General features: G+C 47.6%; 1 protein-coding gene across 4 annotated transcripts in view; it reads left to right on the plus strand.

The window, feature by feature from the left end:
* Positions 1 to 349: 349 nt before the first annotated feature.
* Positions 350 to 16,547, plus strand: part of KIAA1958 — a 57,472-nt gene continuing 41,274 nt past the window's right edge. Inside the window, exon 1 of one of the 4 annotated variants that reach the window (XM_082783897.1) lies at positions 350 to 408. The gene's annotated coding sequence lies outside the window, so the exon portion shown is untranslated. Of the gene's footprint in view, positions 409 to 12,059; positions 12,371 to 16,547 lie in introns of those variants that run through there. The other 3 variants (XM_082783900.1, XM_082783898.1, XM_082783899.1) reach the window with 3 other exon arrangements.

The raw sequence follows: 16,547 nt of genomic DNA on the forward strand, positions 1-16,547 counted from the left end.
GGACGACCCCTCGGCTGCCTTCCCCTCCCCATCCCCTCCTCCCTCCTTCTTCCTCCTCCTCCTCCTCCTCCTCCTCCTCCTCCTCCTCCTCCCCTGCCGGCCCGGTGTCCGAGCCGCCCCCTCCCCGTGCCCGCGCCGTGTGCGGGTGTGCTCTTGCACACTTCCTGCGGTGTGTGCGACCCGGCTCCGGTTTCCGGTAGCTGACAGCAGCCGCAGCCCGTCCCTGCCTCCTCCGGCAGCCTTGCACAGGGGCACGGACACGCGAGGAAGAGGAGGAGGAGGAGGAGGAGGAGGAGGAGGAGGAGGAGGAGGAAGGCGCAGCACCCCGCTGCCCACCCCACCCCCCCTTCTTCAAACCACCCCCCCCCTCCTCGGTGCTGCGCCGATCCTGAGGACGGGCACCTGCAGGTAGGCGACCCACCCGTGTGCGTGTCCAAAATTAAAATAATAATAATAATAAAAATAAAAATATAAAAATTAAAAAAAAAAAAAATTAGGCACGCAGCCCCTCCGGCAGCAAGGGTTGGGGGGGTGAGGGGGGGCACGGGGAGGGAGGGGGTGTGGAGGCAGCAGGGGGTAAAAAAAAAAAGGGGGGGTGGTGAGGGTCCTGCCCCACGCGTGGGTGTCCCTCGCCCACCCTTGGGTGCGCTCGGGGCTCGTCCCCTCGCAAACTTGGGTTTTGGGGAGGGGGAGGGTGGCTGAGGGTGCGTGGAGCCCTCCGCGGGTGGGTTTTTTTTGGGGGGCCACGCAGCCCGGCTTTGCTTTCCGACCGCGGTGGGGCTGTGGGAGCTGGGGGCCAGCCACGGCCCCCCCAAAACCAGCCGGCTGCGAGGCGGTGCGGGGCGCGCAGGGAGGCTGCTTGCCTTGCGAGGGGATGAAGACGATCCCTCACGGAAACAAAACAATGCGCCGGGTGGAAGCGAAGCCCCAATCTCCTCTCCCTGTGCACGCCCGACTCCCAGCGCTCTGATATTTCCACCAGCCTGTGAAGTTTGCCCCTGCCATGCCCCCGCGACCCTCCTCCGAAAGGCAATCGGCGTGAGAGGGGCTGCAGTGCCGAAATTGCGATGGACGATGCTGAAGCTTCCCTCGGACTGCCGGGGACAGCAGTGTTTTGTGGTTTTGTGTTTTGTTTTTTTTTTTTTTGTTTCTGTTGATCTGAAGAGAAATGGGACCAAGCCTCCAGCAGCCGTCAGGATTTGCATGAATCAAATTATCGCATCCCTTTGCCGCTGCCCTGATGGCAACTTTTCAGGTCAGGGGCCAGGTTTATTTCCCTTAACTTTTTTTTCCTCTTCAAGCAGAGCATCCCCAGACAGGTCGTTTCAGGTCAGGAGTGACCAGTTCCTGTTCCCCACCACCACCTCCCCGATTGCTTTCCTTCCCCTCCGTGTCGTTCAGCGCCCAGACCGGCCGGGCTGTATCCGTGTGGTGCTGCAATTAACCTAATAACCCCTGCCAGCACCACGCTGGGGCTGTGTGCCTGCCCACAGCCACGTGCATCATCAGTGCAGGCAGCTTACCAGCCGGCCAGCATCACCAGCAGCCACACCGTGCTGCCCTGTGCTCAGATCTGAGGGTCGTCTCGGGCTGAGTTTTGCATTTTGAACCTCTTTCTGCCCACTTTGGAGGCTGGGAATCGCATGGTTCAGGTACTTGCCTGCTGTCCCACAGGGAGCCTGGGTACGTGGTACCCGCTCACCCTCTTTCCTCTCTGCCTGTGGCTCCCAGCAGAAAGCCATTTTTCAGCCTTGTGCTGAAGCCTGGCAGCTCTGTGAGATCCGCTGAAGGTGAACTAACAAGCCAGCCTGGTAGCCTGCCTGCTTGGCACCCAGACGAGTAATAGAGAGGTAGGAACTAGTGAAAAGATGCTTTGCGAATGAAATATTAACAGAAGGCGTTTGGTGGCTCACACGTGCGGCGTGCAGCAGAGTTACTCCTTCTGGTGTTACCAGGAGCTCGTACAAACGGTGTGATGTAGCTCTTCTTTGTCTTCCGCTGAGATGCCTCGGTTAACAGGAGGTATTCCAAAAAATTGTGGAAAAACACAGCTGAAATACTTCTTAGCCAAACATTTCCCAGGCTGGTGTGCTGTTGGTTTTTATTTCTTAAGCGAATATGTAGTGGTATTGCTGATCTCGTTATCCTCTGCTCATCTTGGCTTCTGCTGATGCATCTGCGCCTTGTGGTCCTGCTACCACAGCAGGAGGTTTTCTATAACCAAACACGTCAAAAGTTTCAACAGCACGGCACGATGTGGTTCAGGTGATGCTAACAAACAGGTTTCCAGTCACCAAGTTTCCCTAGCAGCTCTAGTTTTCGGCGGCGGCGGCCAGGAGCACCCTTGCTGCAGCTTTCATCCTACTGGCCTCGCGCCCCTCTGCCTCCCGTTTGCTGCAGAGAAGGACAGAGGTGCAAGAGGCTGGGTGTGGGGCCAGGAAAATCCGTCCCAGCACCCGTTTCGCTGCTGCTATCCTGCTATCCCGTGCTCGAGGAGGGGTATCCCTGCCTCGTGCAGCCCGGGGAGGGGTGTGAGGGTCGGCTGCTGTTCGTGTGAGCGGCGGTCAGTCCTCTTGAGGATCGCTGTGCTTCAGGTAGTTCGAGTGCGAGGAGCTGCACGTAGGTCTCTGCTTTCAGAGGGCTCCTTCCTGCGGAGCAAAGCAGGGCGAGATGAAGGTTCGCGGCTTCGCGGCGGTGACGATTTTTTGCCGGCTCCCTTTTCTGTGAAAAAAACGCGTTAAAAGGAGCGGTTGTGTGAGTCAAGTGTTTCCGTGAGAGATCTGCCTAATAGCTGAAAGGAACTTGAAAGACTCCCATCGCACTCCCGCGGATAATGAGGAAGACCCGTGGAGCAGGACCTGCTTCATCTCCAGTCACTTGACCTTGGCTCTGATTTGTTGATTTATGAACTTTATTTACCGGCAGGGTTGGCGAATTCTCTCGCACGACAGAAATTGCAGTGTGCCAGCCCGCTCCCTCGTTTCCTAGGTAACGAGTACACCGCGCGGATTCCCTAATGAGACCCTCGGCTGCCTGCTGATCGCCTGCATTTTTCTTGCGCGGCGATCCCGGGCCCTGAAGTAAAGGCAGGGACTTGTTCAGATGCCTGTCCGAGCCCGAGCCGTGCAAATGGAGGCAGAAGGGAAGACGGAGATGCCCCCGGCGCGGTGGGAGCGCATGGGCACTGAGCCTGCTGGTGTGCTGCAAGCAGGTGCCCTTTGGTGACAAGCCTTCTGCTGAGAAGTGGTCGCTGAGAGGGACCCGTCCACGGCCTCGGGTGTGTTTTGGGCTCTGTGTGCCTTTTCTGTGGCTGGTGGTTGTGTGTGCAAACAAGTAAGTTATTTCCCACCATCCGGGGGCTGTTCTTATTCTCAATTGCAGGTGTTTTCCTCGTTTTCTGGTTTTACCGCAGCCATCGTGTTGCTGGAGAGTCCCCTCTGTTCCCTATCCCCATTAATTGTTTAAAAAGGCATCATCTGCAGCCGTCCATTCACTGGACTGGTGTAAGCTCAGAAACATCACATGAACCCTGCTGGACCCAGGCATCCTAGGGTTTTAGTCCTGGGAAAAGCCACAGGAACAAAAGTTTTCCTGTAAGTACGAAATCACAGGATTAGATTCGTGGTATTCAGGGAGTGATCCCTGTGACTTTCTGCAAGTTTTTATTCCCACTGCCCGAGTTCAAAGTCATAGTTTTCTAAAAGCAGGTGCTATATCTAAAATGTTTTACATAAGCAGTTTATAAATGATACCAAATATAACTGGAAGAGATAAGGTGGTGAGGGCAAGAGTTGCCTCTCCTCTTTTCTTTCCAGTTTTATTTCTTTAATTTATTTTCTTTTTTTTTTTTTTTTGTATGATCCGCCTGATTATTCTCCTCAGTGGTGGTCAGTAAAGTGGGTGTTTGTGGTCAGTGTGGACAATCAAGCAGAAAATACAACAACAACAACAATAAAACAAGCCTAAAAACAGGAATATAGATGTGTAGCAGTGGGCAGACATCCAAACCCACGTGTTGCTCAGCTTTGGCAACTGGACTGGATGAGAAGTAGCTTTCTTTTCTTGAATGATCAGCACTATAGTTTGGAGGCTTTATTGTTTCATCTCTCCGCAAATCAACAGCAGCATCGTAACAAAAGAAATAGGCAGGAAAGGTATCCATGGCATCATTATCTTATGTAGCGTTGTGTTGTTGTTTTTTCAAAATACGGGTAAAGCCAGTGGCAATTGAATTTATTAATTCCATGGGTGGCTATCCTTAGGTGGCTTAAGGCCGGTGAAAGAAAAGTCATTGATGATCTAGCAGCTTGCGTCGCAATTCCTTCTTTGCCCAGGCAGAAGCAGCCTGGTACCTGACTGCATATTAACCCATCTTCTCTTAAAGATTGTTAGTGCCTAAACCCAGGCACCATGATGGGTTTAGGCTCCTCGTTGCTGTCTGTCGTCTTCAGTATGAGAGGCAGCAGCATTTCACCGGTGTTGAGGTGTGCTTGTCCGTAATCGAGGACGCTGCAGCTAATAAAAGCTGTCAGTGGTGTCTGCTGTTGCAGCTGCTGCTGCCAAACACCTCTGCTCCCTCCACCCCTTGTCCCAAAAACAAAGCTCCTGATATGCCCCTAATGAGCCCAGCCAATTTGTGGGTAGAAATTTCCATAGGATCAAGGGCTTGGGGGGTTATAAGATGTTTTGGGCAATCACTTAATGGTTTGCCCAGTAGTTACCCAAAATAATAACTGTGGTTAGGTTATGTATATATATATATATATATATACATATATATACACACACACATATATACGCATATATGTGCATAATATACAAGGATATAAATTTATCTATAAATATATAACATTTATTTTTAGATACATATTTAGCATGCAATAGTATATTTTATGTATTTATTATGTTGTATCATGTCATCATTGTCTGTATCAGAGTACATATAGCATTATAAACATTAATATATATATTATCATTATACATATTCTATTCTATTCCATCCTATTCCGTAGTCAGGCGAGGTGACAGAGGAGAGATGGGCCCTGCAGGGAAGGTGCCTGACTTACTGGGTGGGTGAGCGGCGGTTCTGCTGGGCTCTGACCTGCTCCCGGTCCTGCTCAGCGCCTTCCAGAGTGCCGTGGTGGAAGGAGCCACGAGCGTCCGTGTTGTCCTTGCAGGTAACACGACGCCAGAAGATGTGGGAACAGAGAGTCACATTTCAAAACCACCTCAGCAGGTTGGGTGTCTGGGCTGAAAACAATAGGGATGAGGTTTGAAACGCAGGTTTCTGCTCTGCGGTAGGGTGAGACGAGTGCTGAAATCACAGGTTGGGCGATAATGTTACGGGCAAAAAAAAAAAAATAATCAGGGAAATGAAACCCAAGTGCTGTGCAAGGAGGAAGGGAGTAGCTTTGCTCCATGGGCAGGGTGGATGGGACCGGAGGCAGTAGCTGTCAGTAGGAAGGATGACTGGGGCTCAGCGTTAAAATGTTGACAAGAAATTGCCTGGTGAAGCTCTAGGATATCCTGTGAGGGAAGATGATGACTCTGCTGAGGGAAGGCCTCAAAAAGAGGTTAAATGGTTGCCCAAAGCCCCATCCAGCCTGGCCTTGGGCACCTCCAGGGATGGGGCACCCGCAGCTCCTCTGGGCAACCTGCTCCAGGGCCTCACCACCTTGTGTGTGAAGAATTTCTTCCTGATACCTTGTCTACGTCTCCCCTCTTTCAGTTTAAAGCCACTACCCCTTGTCCTATCAGTACAGGCCTTGGTGCAAAGCCCCTCAGTATCTTTCCTACAGGCCCTCTTTACATACCAAAGTTACCTCTGGAGCTTTGAACGCCCGTAATAACACACAGGCTCTGTGTTCCCACACCTCAGCTGGGCTGTGGCCTTGCTGCTGTGCACAGGGAGTTTCCAGCACGACGTCCTCCCCAGGGAGAGCCGTGCAGGTCTGGCAGGCACGTGGCGTTGCAGTGTCTCCTCAGCTCTGCTGCTGCTTTCCTCTCCCTCATCCCGCGGCTGCGTGCCGTGAGTCTGTGCTCGTGGTGTCTCTGCAGGCTACATATGGAGAGAAGAGGATGTATTTGTGTTCCCCGCGAAGTGTTCTCCTGAAGCTGTGTGGAAAACCCTTATCACCCTGTGATAGTTTTCAAAATTGGTTGCAACACGCCAGAAGGAGCCAGCATATTTTAGCTGGTAACACTCCAAATGTCATAGCTTAGAATTGGCAAAATATTGCAGGATGGAACAAGATTAATGAACTATTCTTGAAATGTAGAAGCTGACAGCTTTCCTTCTGTTCAGTTGGTGGTATTTTGATCCTCGCTGTGTAGCCACTTTTGCTCAGAATACTTCTAGTTGAGCATTTTCTGTTCTCCATCATGCAAGTTGCCCCCCCTGCAGCAGTTCACAGTCACACTAGGTCATGCTGCTGTACACTCTGAGGTTAAATATCTGCTCAGATCTTACAGTAACCAAAAGCTTTTTATGGAGTCTCTCTCTCTCTTTTTTTTTTTTTTTTTTTCACATTTAACTAGGAAAGTGAATATTTCCTGTCTGAAATTTAAATTTCATACTGTCTTTTTTTTTAGCCCTGTTAGGAGGAAAAATCATGTCTACTTTCTTTATCTTTATCTTTTTTTTTTTTTTTTTTTGTTAGAACATATTTAACCTTCTTATCTGTAATTATAAAACCAAACTTAGCTCTTACAGACTCAGCGTTAAATGTTTTAAACCCAAGAGGCACGCATTTATTGTGCAAACAGTAAACTACTATTGAAACTGTTCCGCAAAGTGCTTGGTACAGACTGTGCCAGATGCAAGAATCCTAGCAAAGTGTAACTTTATGAGTATCCCATTTCAATGAACACTTTGTTCTTGCCCAAATCTCTGTCAGATTACCTTGTTAATACGGTTTCGAACCTCCAGGTTCTCTCACCAGCTGTGGACAGTGATTTGTGGTGATTTGCAGCTTGCTGAGCTCCCCCAGCCCACTCTGGTGTGGCAGCCTCACTGAATTTTGGGGCTCTTGTAGCTCTGACCTTTTGGTCAGCTGTGAGGTGTCCCCCAAAAGCAGCCATTGTGTGCTATAAATCTGTTCTCTCTGTACCTTTTTTGCACTTGCCCCATGCTTCCTCCTAACCATAAAAGATGTGAAAATTAACAGTTATCATTTCCAGTTAATCCTCCAGCTCTGTTGAATCCTGACTCACGCCCTTGAAAACTGATGCTGATTCACACACCAACCATTCAGGTTTAACATTTCCATCTCTGATTTCCAAAAATACAGATAACTCTTGTGGAGCCAAATCAATGACAAAGAAATGTTGTCTTTAAAACATGAACATTAAATATCCCCCGTCAGCTTGATAATTTCCAAATCTTCTAGATTTTAAGTTATATTTAAGTGTAGTTTTTCAGTGCAAGTTTCAAACTTGTGCCCCCTAAATCAAATCATGCTCAGAACTTGTGTCCAAAATCCCTTTCAGTTCTCTGCACACAGCTTCATTTCATAGCAGGGTGCAGCTAAGAGCATTGTAAATGGCATATTTTCACTGAAGTGAGTGTTATGAATTAAACGAGCAATGCAGGACCCCACCCCCCGTGTCTGACCTGGTGCATGGCATCAGCCTGCAAATCAGGCACGGTGCTGAGTGTTTGCTGAATGGGCAGTGGGGTCTGATTGAAATACTGGCCACTGATGAAGACATTTTGGCTGGGGAGAACTGGGTCAGATTCTTAGATTTTTATAAATCTGTCTTGATTCTAGGGAGAGAAGGTGTTTTTTACAGGGACAAGTGAAGAAACACAGGAAATTATATATATATTTGTAAAAGCACACACACCCACATACACACACACATATATATGTCCACAGTATGTAAATTTTTCCACTTGTCTTACCCTGGTCATGTTTGCTTGCTTGTCATAAATACTGTGAAGGATTGGCCCTATAGCATATTGGATTTTACAGTGCAATCCAGCAAAACACGGGCGAGTGATCCTTCCTGAAACACAAGCATTAGTCAGTGAATGCTTGCAAATTTTAAGCAATGATTTAGTAACTGCATTTTTTCCTGTGCTTTTCCCAAATTGTCTGTGAATATGTTTTCCCTTCAGCTAGCTTTTTTTTTTTTTTTTTGTCTGGTTAGATAATCTATTCAAAAGTACTGACGCTGATCTCAGTATGGAAATGTACAGCAGCCCTTCTTAATAATGCATTCACATGTACAAAAAAGCTCTCTGGCAGAGAGATAAATTAAAAAATTGTAAATTTGGATTTACAATTTCTTTTGGATTGAAAAAAAAATAGATCATGCCACACATCAGCAATAAGTCCTGTTTGGGAACTGCTCCACAGGACAGTGGAGTTTTACTGGGATACAGCATCAGGGGATTTATATGGAGGGTGGTTACTCACCCGGCCCTTTATTTGCAGGAAACACTCCGCACTTTAATTGAGCCCTTTTCAATATGCTGCATCTGCTTTAATGCGCTGTGTTTGCTGTATGCCTTTGTATAGTCTCATAAAGATGGCTAAAATTTGCTTTGGTATAGCCGGGAGTCAAGGAGAAATAACAGCTCAGTGCCATATAGTGCAGATATGCACTATTACCCATTGCATTTTTTTTTTGTTGTTTTAAACATTCAATACTTTCCTGTTGGATCATTAACCCTTTAATGGTAGGTGACCTCTTTCCAGTCAGGCACCTCTAAAACTGTCTTTGCCTCTACTGACCTCCGAGATACTGATTAAACTGCTCTGCTGTGTTTGATTAGCTTAGTTTACAGACCATTTAGCTGGTGCAGAGGTATTTAGGTGGGATAACATTGTGAAGATTAAGATGGGGGAAATAAAAACCTGGAATCACTTCAGTAGGCTTTATGAAACAAAGAGGGATGAATCTCATGTGTTTATGGACATTTGAGAGTCTTGGGAGTTGCCCTTTGGGCTCAGCAATGCAATTCGCTTCTGGAGGAGAAGTTGCTCTCACTCATTCAGTGAGAGGCGATGCTTTCCTTCACTGCATCAGGTCCCTGTGTGGACATCCACATCTGATGTTGGTGCCCTGCCCACGGCTGTGAGCTTCACACTGGGCACTAGGAATATGCTAATTATGGAGATAAGACCCAAGCAAATTGCTCTGTTTTACTTCATTAGTGTTGATGCAATACTATTGTACTGGCGCAATTAAAACCGTAAAGTCTGAGTGAAGACATCTACACATCAGCTGGTTGGTGCCATTCCTTGGCTGCTTCTACCTGCAAATTTCACCGCTTGCCAACGCTTTGCAGTGCTACAAGCCAGGTTTTCTTGTTCCTGCTGGCACAGCTGGAGCTAGATCTGTAATGCTGCACTATATTTTTCTTTTTATATACCCCTTTCATCAGATGCCCTTTTCCTGCTGCTAATGGCCATTGACCTTCATTGACATGTCCCAAGGGACATGCGAGTCTTTTTTTTATTATTTTCTTCCTTATTTTTTTTTTTTTTTTACTGGTAGATGCTAGCCCATCAGTAGACATGGGGACGATCAGTGCAAATTCCCTTTCCTCCCCAGGTCACCAGCAGAGACTTCGCTGTGCCCCTGGGTAAGGAGGTAGGGGAGTACCTGTGCACGGCTCAGGTGGTTTGTTGCGTGGATTGTCAGTCTTCCAGAGTTTTGAGGTGCAGTGAGAGTTCCCTACAGTCTTGTGTGGGCTTTTTGTCCAGGCTGATATCCGAGCGTATGTGCTTTTGGGACCAGGTTAAGCAGAGGTCTGCAGTGCACTGTGGTGTGAAAGCCTCCTCCCAGCTGACGAGCAATGGGAAGAGTTGGACCCAGGCCCCAAGGCTAACGCAAAGCCCTCTGCTTGGCAAGCTCTTTTTTAACAGAGTGTGTCTGCTGACCCCATTGCATGCTGCTTTTGTGGGAATTAATACCTGCTCTCTATAATACGAGGTATCTCGTTGAACCTGTATTGAAGGTCAAGTAAATTAAGTCGTACGGGTCATTTTCATCTGCATGAGTCACCTTTTCTCTCTGTTTATTGACTGCTTTGAAGGACTCTCACAGCCTTCAGGGGCTAGCAGTTTTCCCTCATGACTGTTATGCAAGCATAATCCTATCCGGTTACATTTGTTTAAGTGCTGTGCTACTTAACTCTTAATTACTCTCTGTCCATGAAAGATGATTTTTCAAAAATAATTTGCTCTGTTAATAATTACACTGTGAGGAACTCAGAAGGATGTCCAAGTAGAATTTCTGCTGATATGACATGCTGTTGGAGAAACAGGGATTCTTTGGTTTTTGGGTGCTGTTTATTTTTGATGGTTTCACGGGGCTGACGGAAGAAAGCGGCATTACCATTTTTCACGTGGTTTGACCCATTAGATTGTCTGGTAGAAAGTATTTGAGTAGGCGGCAAATTGAATTGCTTTTACATTTTCAAGACACTTAAGATATAAAATAGAAGAGACAGCACTAGATAAACATGCTGCATATATAATAATATTACTGCCAAGGAAATTTAATTCAGTCTTCAGTGATGGGTTTGGGCAGATGTGTTGCGTTTAGCTGGAGATAAGGTAATGCATGCAGCGCCGTCTCAAGTAACTAGGAGCAGAATGAAACTGATATTTTGCATTAGTTGTGTATTATTTATTGTATCAGATATAAGTGTACAGCAGACACCTGATACTACCACCATCTGCTTGGTATCAGATACTGTGTCTGCGTGTGGAAAGGGTAGGATGGTGCTGTCTGGACTTTCTGTATAGGAGTTGCCTCGGAACAGCTTTCATTTTGTAAACAGGGACTTTGTTAGTGCTTTTTTTGGGTGATTTGCTTTCTTTGCTGGCGCTGTAGTTCTGCCATTAAAAACCAAGATTTGTGTGAGCAGTTGGCAGTGGTCCTGGTATTTTGCCTTACCTGCGAAGCTCCAGAGGATGGAGGTGGGATGTCTCCGTGTTGGGCTACAGCTGTGCAACCCTTCTGCTTGTGTTTGCCTGCGAGGTCTGCAGGTCTGGCAGCCCAAAAAGCTCGGGGGGGCACAAGTCAGAGGATGGACTGCCTGTGCCCTCCCAGCTGTGCCACTGAGAGCAGCCAGGGCTTGCATCGCCTCCAAAGTCAGGTGAAGATGGCTGCTTCTGAGTGGGCCTCCCAGCATGGATGGAGAGAAGAGGGGGGACATTGATGATTAAATACCACTCTGCACCTGCACAACACCTTGAGCTGTGCTGGTGATTGAGCAGTAAGCTGCACTTGCAGTTTGCTTTCTTGCCTGCGAGGGCTGGGATCGTGGCAGAAGTGAGACACAAACGCCCTTCCCCTTAGGAAGGGGGAAGGCAATAGGTTCTTCTAGTGACAGTAGGGAATAATACTAAACGGTGTCTTTTGGGGAATGGCACCTTACTGGTTGCTTGGAGAAGTGGAAACCTGGGGAGATTGGGACTACGCAGCCAAAAGGGGAAAAGGAAAAAATAAAAAGTGGTGGCAGTGGGAGAGCTGTACGGTGCTGTCTGATGCTCTTCAGGAAAGGCAGCTTGCTCTGCCAGGCACGCATGGACCTCAGGTGCTCCACAGGCTACCTGGCTGCCTGTGTGTCTGCGTTTTGCTGACAGCAGCGGAAAGGTTTTGTTCCCTTTTCCTCATGGGATGCCTTTGGTGGTTCGGCTAGGGGGGCACGGAGTGACGGGGACAGGCAGAGAGGGGCCACGTGTCACCTGGGGCGAGGCGTGGTGTTTGTTCTGAGAAAATGCTGGCTGTGCTCAAATGTTTTGAGCTCGTAAAGGTCCCTGCGGTGCACGCTGGGGCTGAGTGGGCTAAGAGTGGGAAGTTGCAGCCTGCTGGGGGGAGCAGTTTTTCGGGAACTTTTGCTGCTGTAAACGAAACCCATGGCCTGTCTGGTTGCCAGCTTCCCCTTCTTCACATGAGGTTGTCTCAAAACTGCCATAAAGGGCAATCCTTGATTTTCTGCAATAAGGCTGGTTTGAGAAGTTTTACAAGCCTCGTGAATTTAATTTTACAGGACTCTGCATGCACTGCTCGCCACAGGAGCTCCCTGCTCCTGCAGCACGGCTCCTGCTCCAACACCCGGAGCAAAATTTCCCCCGATTTCAAGACTGCAGCCTGTGGCACCAGCGATGTACGTCCTCCATGTGTTCAGCATGCACGGCAGCTGCTCTTGCCAGGGGGCTGCAGGGGCTGGATGGAGCTGGTGGAGTTGAGCCAGGCGTGAATCCTTCATCTCTGCTTCCACCAGTCCCTCTGTACATCTCGCTGGCTTCTCCGTGCCTTTGTGCCTGAGGGCAGGACCGCTGGTGTAGCTGGGGCTGAGGAAGCACTGAGAAAGTTGCTGGAGCTGGCAGTGAGTATGTGAGATAGTTGGGTAAGGATTGGATTTCCTAATAGCAGTTATTAAATTGGTCTAAAGGTTAAGTTACTGCTCCGTTTCTCTGAAGAGTTCAGCCCGCTCCGATAGTGTTACCGCTTGTGTTCTTCACGGACATTTACTTAAAATATTTCTGGCTTTTGCTTTTTGGAGCTTTGTGCTGACATCTATATATGAAGTCATTCTTTTCCTAATGTAATTGCTGGTGTAACAGACACCGTGTATGACTGGCGTTAAAAGCAGTCCCTAGGTAGTAGAGCTGAGCTGGTTGTCATTAAGCTGTGGAGCCGAGAAATGCCCGCAGAGAGCAATGCCACAGCCGGGAGCCCCGGGAAATGCTCCCCTCCCAGCCCAGCAGGGGCAGCTGCCCGGCTCTGGCCGTGGTTCAGATCTGCACCATGGTCCTGTGACGGGTGCCCACCTCCCTCCTGCAGCCAAGGAGGTGCAGCCAAGAGTGTGCCTTTTCTTGCCTTCCTGTCGCCGGCAGCTTTCTGCTCGTGTTGCACAGCTATTCTAAACACAAGCCTCATGAAACGCGCTGCGAGGCGTTGTTTTTCTTCCTATCTCTTTCAGAAGTATTACTGGGTCTGTTTGTTCCAAGCTGGCAGACCGCAAGTGGGTTAAATTTCCCCTGACAGCCCCGAGTGCTTTGCTTCCTGTAGTGGCTGTAGCGTTAGACTGGACGGTAATACGACGTTGGTGTGTTTGGGAATGACAGCTGATTGTAACAAGTCACCTCTGCACGATTATAACAAGGCATCTCTGCACATCTGAGGACAAACTGAAGACCACACCACAGGTTTTAGGCTGCCCTCAGGGCAGTGATATACAGGGTGCCCAAAGAGGGAGCAGAGCCATTCGGTTTTTGCTGCTGAGCTCTATGAAGTGGCAAGCCAAAGGCAGGGAACCTGGTCAAAATGTGCTGATTTCCTCCCAGGGGGGCATGTGGTCTTGCAGATGTCTCTTTTGGTGACGTTGTTGTGTTGTCCACGTTGTTTCCTATAGGTAGCAGGGGGGAACGTGTCGCAAGCTGGCGTTGCCCCTTGCTGGGCGATGTCCCCTGGCCCCAGGGAAAAGCGTGGAGGAGCATTCTCAGGGGTGCTGGCCACTGACGTGGAGCTTGCCCTTTATAAACATAACTCGAGATGCATGTGCTTCTCAGATGTCCCCTGCATTTTGGAAGGCCTTTGGGCACATTGTTTCGGTGCAGTTGTTTTCACTGACCTTGGCAGTTGTAATCTGACTAGGAGCAGGCATGGTTACAGAAGCGATAGCATTCATGCCCCATCAGGAGCAGCATTTTGCTGTTTATGTTTCCACTTTTTTGCATGCCAGCAAAGTCCCTGTGCGGGGGGCTGCTTTGTCCAGGGCTGGTTTGCAGCGTTGTTGCTGGCTTTGTACGTGTAACGGGACTCCTGCTGGAGGTGCCAGCTCTCTCTGATCCTCGAGTGTAAATGCAGTAGACAAATGCTATTGAAACCTTAGACCGAGCTGGCAGCATCAGCAGGGTTAGGGAACTGAGCAGATCTGGTGGATCTTGTTTTCTCCTGCCTTGCGTGTGGGACAGTGGCTTGTGAGACGTGCTCAGAGCAAAGGCAAACTGCTGTCAGTGCAAAAGAGCACCAGGCTTACTTCTGGCACAAGGCAGGGGGGTAACTGTCCCGCTGGCTTCTTTCTGGGGTTGCTGCAGCACTGAGGATGGATGCTGCAATTCACAGCAGGGTGAGCGGACATCGTGCCTTGGCAGAGTCACAGTAAGGCCTATCCAGAGAGAGGTTCCCCCACCGCTGAGCTTGGTGGCAGGAATTCCACTCTGCACTCCACCACCTCTCTCTCACTAAAGGTCTGCAGTTGGAAAAAGCCAAGCTGTGTGTGTAGACACCTTAAGGATGGTGCAAGGCATAAATGCAGAACCACACAGTGCAGATTTTCCTTTGGAGTCACCATAACAGCAGCAGCTCTGACTGGAACAGCTGTGTCTGAACGAAGATGAAGCGGTCCAAGCTCATTGCCAAACAAGTGCTTTTGTAAAAACATTGGCAGAAATTTGAGAAAGTTGGTTTATGAAGCTCAATACATATAGTCTATGTATTCATGGCAGCATGTTCTTTCTCACATGTTCTTTTTTTTTTTTGGTTTGGTTTCTAATTTATAAATAAGAGTCTATGCCATTGCTCAGGGTAATTCCAAAATTGCCCTTTTAGGTTCTGACTTCTTCCTCCGAACAATACGTGCCCAGAAAGCTGCTGAATCTGCACCAACAGTCATTTCTGGTTTTTGAGAGACCTGGCTGGCTACAAATGCAAACACACACTGTGACACTGTTGGGTGATTGAATATCTAATGTATGTGTGTCCTTACTGAAAACATTTAACAAAAATTACATCATTAATTATTTGTGTTAGAAAGCCCTGTCTTACCTAGACTGCGATCTTCAGTTCTTCTTGGCATATTTTTTAGTGTTTGTTATTAATTGCTAATAGGTTGTTCATAACTTTAGAGAGTAAAAGAAATTACACCAACATCCCTGGAATGAGTATAGGGTATGACATTTTGGATCTTTATCTTTTATGGGATAAAGTTTATAAAGGTTTCTTTTTTCTTTTTTTTTTTTTTTCTTTCTTTTTTTTGAGTGATGCAATGGCTGTATATTTTCCATTAATTCCATTCAAAGCCTGTAACAAATGCAGTCTGAGAAGAGAAGTAGTTGGAAATACTATCAAGTTGATATAGTAAAATATCTTCTGGTATCTTTGAAACCTGCTGTGTTTTTGAAAATATTTTGGGTTATTGTCTGTTTTTTAATTGGCAAAAGAAGAGAAAGTCTGGGATACCACAGATGGAAAGATTTATGTTTTGAAATTTTTCTTCTGTTATCTTTGGAGAGAATAAGAAGTTTATCTGGATGCATTTCTTTAAAGGGGTTATTGGTGTGCTTTTGAGGTATGTACCTTAAAAGTAAATTACTGTCTTGTTTGCAATCACTTTTATTCAGCTGTTTGATCTAGCATGCGTTTTGCCTATGTCCATTTCTCACTTCAATCATGAAGTGAAACAATATGAACAGGAACGGGTGATTTTGGAAGGAATCTCCTCTTCTTTTTTGTGTGCTAGATCCAGCTCAAATGAATCTCAGCGAGAGCAGGCCTTAATAAAGAGGTGCAGTGCCATAAGTGTATATTCTTGTTTTTTCTTGTACACACTACTTCCATTCCAGTGGTCACAGGGGATATAGCCTTGTTTTTGTTTGCTCTTCCAGATGTTCAGCAGTGTAAGTAGCATGCTGCTGTGAACTTTGGTTGTCCAAAGGCTACGTCTGTGTCCTTGAATCTCCAGGAGGAAGTAAGTGAGGGCTCTTGAGTCTCTTGAGATTCTTCCTTGCTAGAGCTCTTTTTCAGAAGTTTTCCTCGGTGTGCCAACCACCAGTGTGTCTTGTATGCAAAACATGAATGTTTCAGGCATTCTCCCTGCTTCTTAATTGTGAACCATCCCTAAATTTCCATCTTGTACATTCCAAATCTTGCACTGGTGGTGCAGTTAGTAAGAACTGTGCTTGCATGTGAACATGAAGTTAGCTTATTTGGCCAAAGTGTTGGAACTCGGTGTCTGAGGCTTTGACAGGTTATTAAACACTCGTGGACAGATTTTTATGGCTGTTTACATGCCTGTAGAGACTCTGAAAACCCCACCGAGTGCCTCTTCATCCCTTTGACTACATAATGCCATTAAGAACTGGGACCTGGCTTTGTTGAACCAACCAAGGTCAAAGGGACCTTTTCCACGGACAAGTCTTTAAGCTGTTTTTTTTATTATTTTTTTTTATTTTTTGGTCCCACTGAACTCAGACCTCCTGGCTTTCAAAACCCAGTGCAGAATGGCCAAGGTGGGCTCTGTCCCCGAGACCTCTGCATTACACCACGTCCCACAGCCTGCTGTCTCCCTCAGGAGCAGCAGTGGGTCTGGCTGCTCGCCCTCTGGGATTGTGACCCGCTCGCACCTGTATGCTGGCACAGCATCGTGAGGCTTTGATCTCTTTTGGGCACTCTCAGGGAACATACCTCAGTAATTTTAGAATGTCATCTGTTTTAAACCTTGATTTAAATTTTAGGATAATCCAATCTGGTTCATTATAATATGTTAGAGGCTCGCAGCTAGAAGTGTTCTCAGGGTTAAT

The sequence above is a fragment of the Aythya marila genome, assembly GCF_965140915.1.
Source record: "Aythya marila genome assembly, chromosome: Z".
Lineage (NCBI taxonomy): Eukaryota > Metazoa > Chordata > Aves > Anseriformes > Anatidae > Aythya > Aythya marila.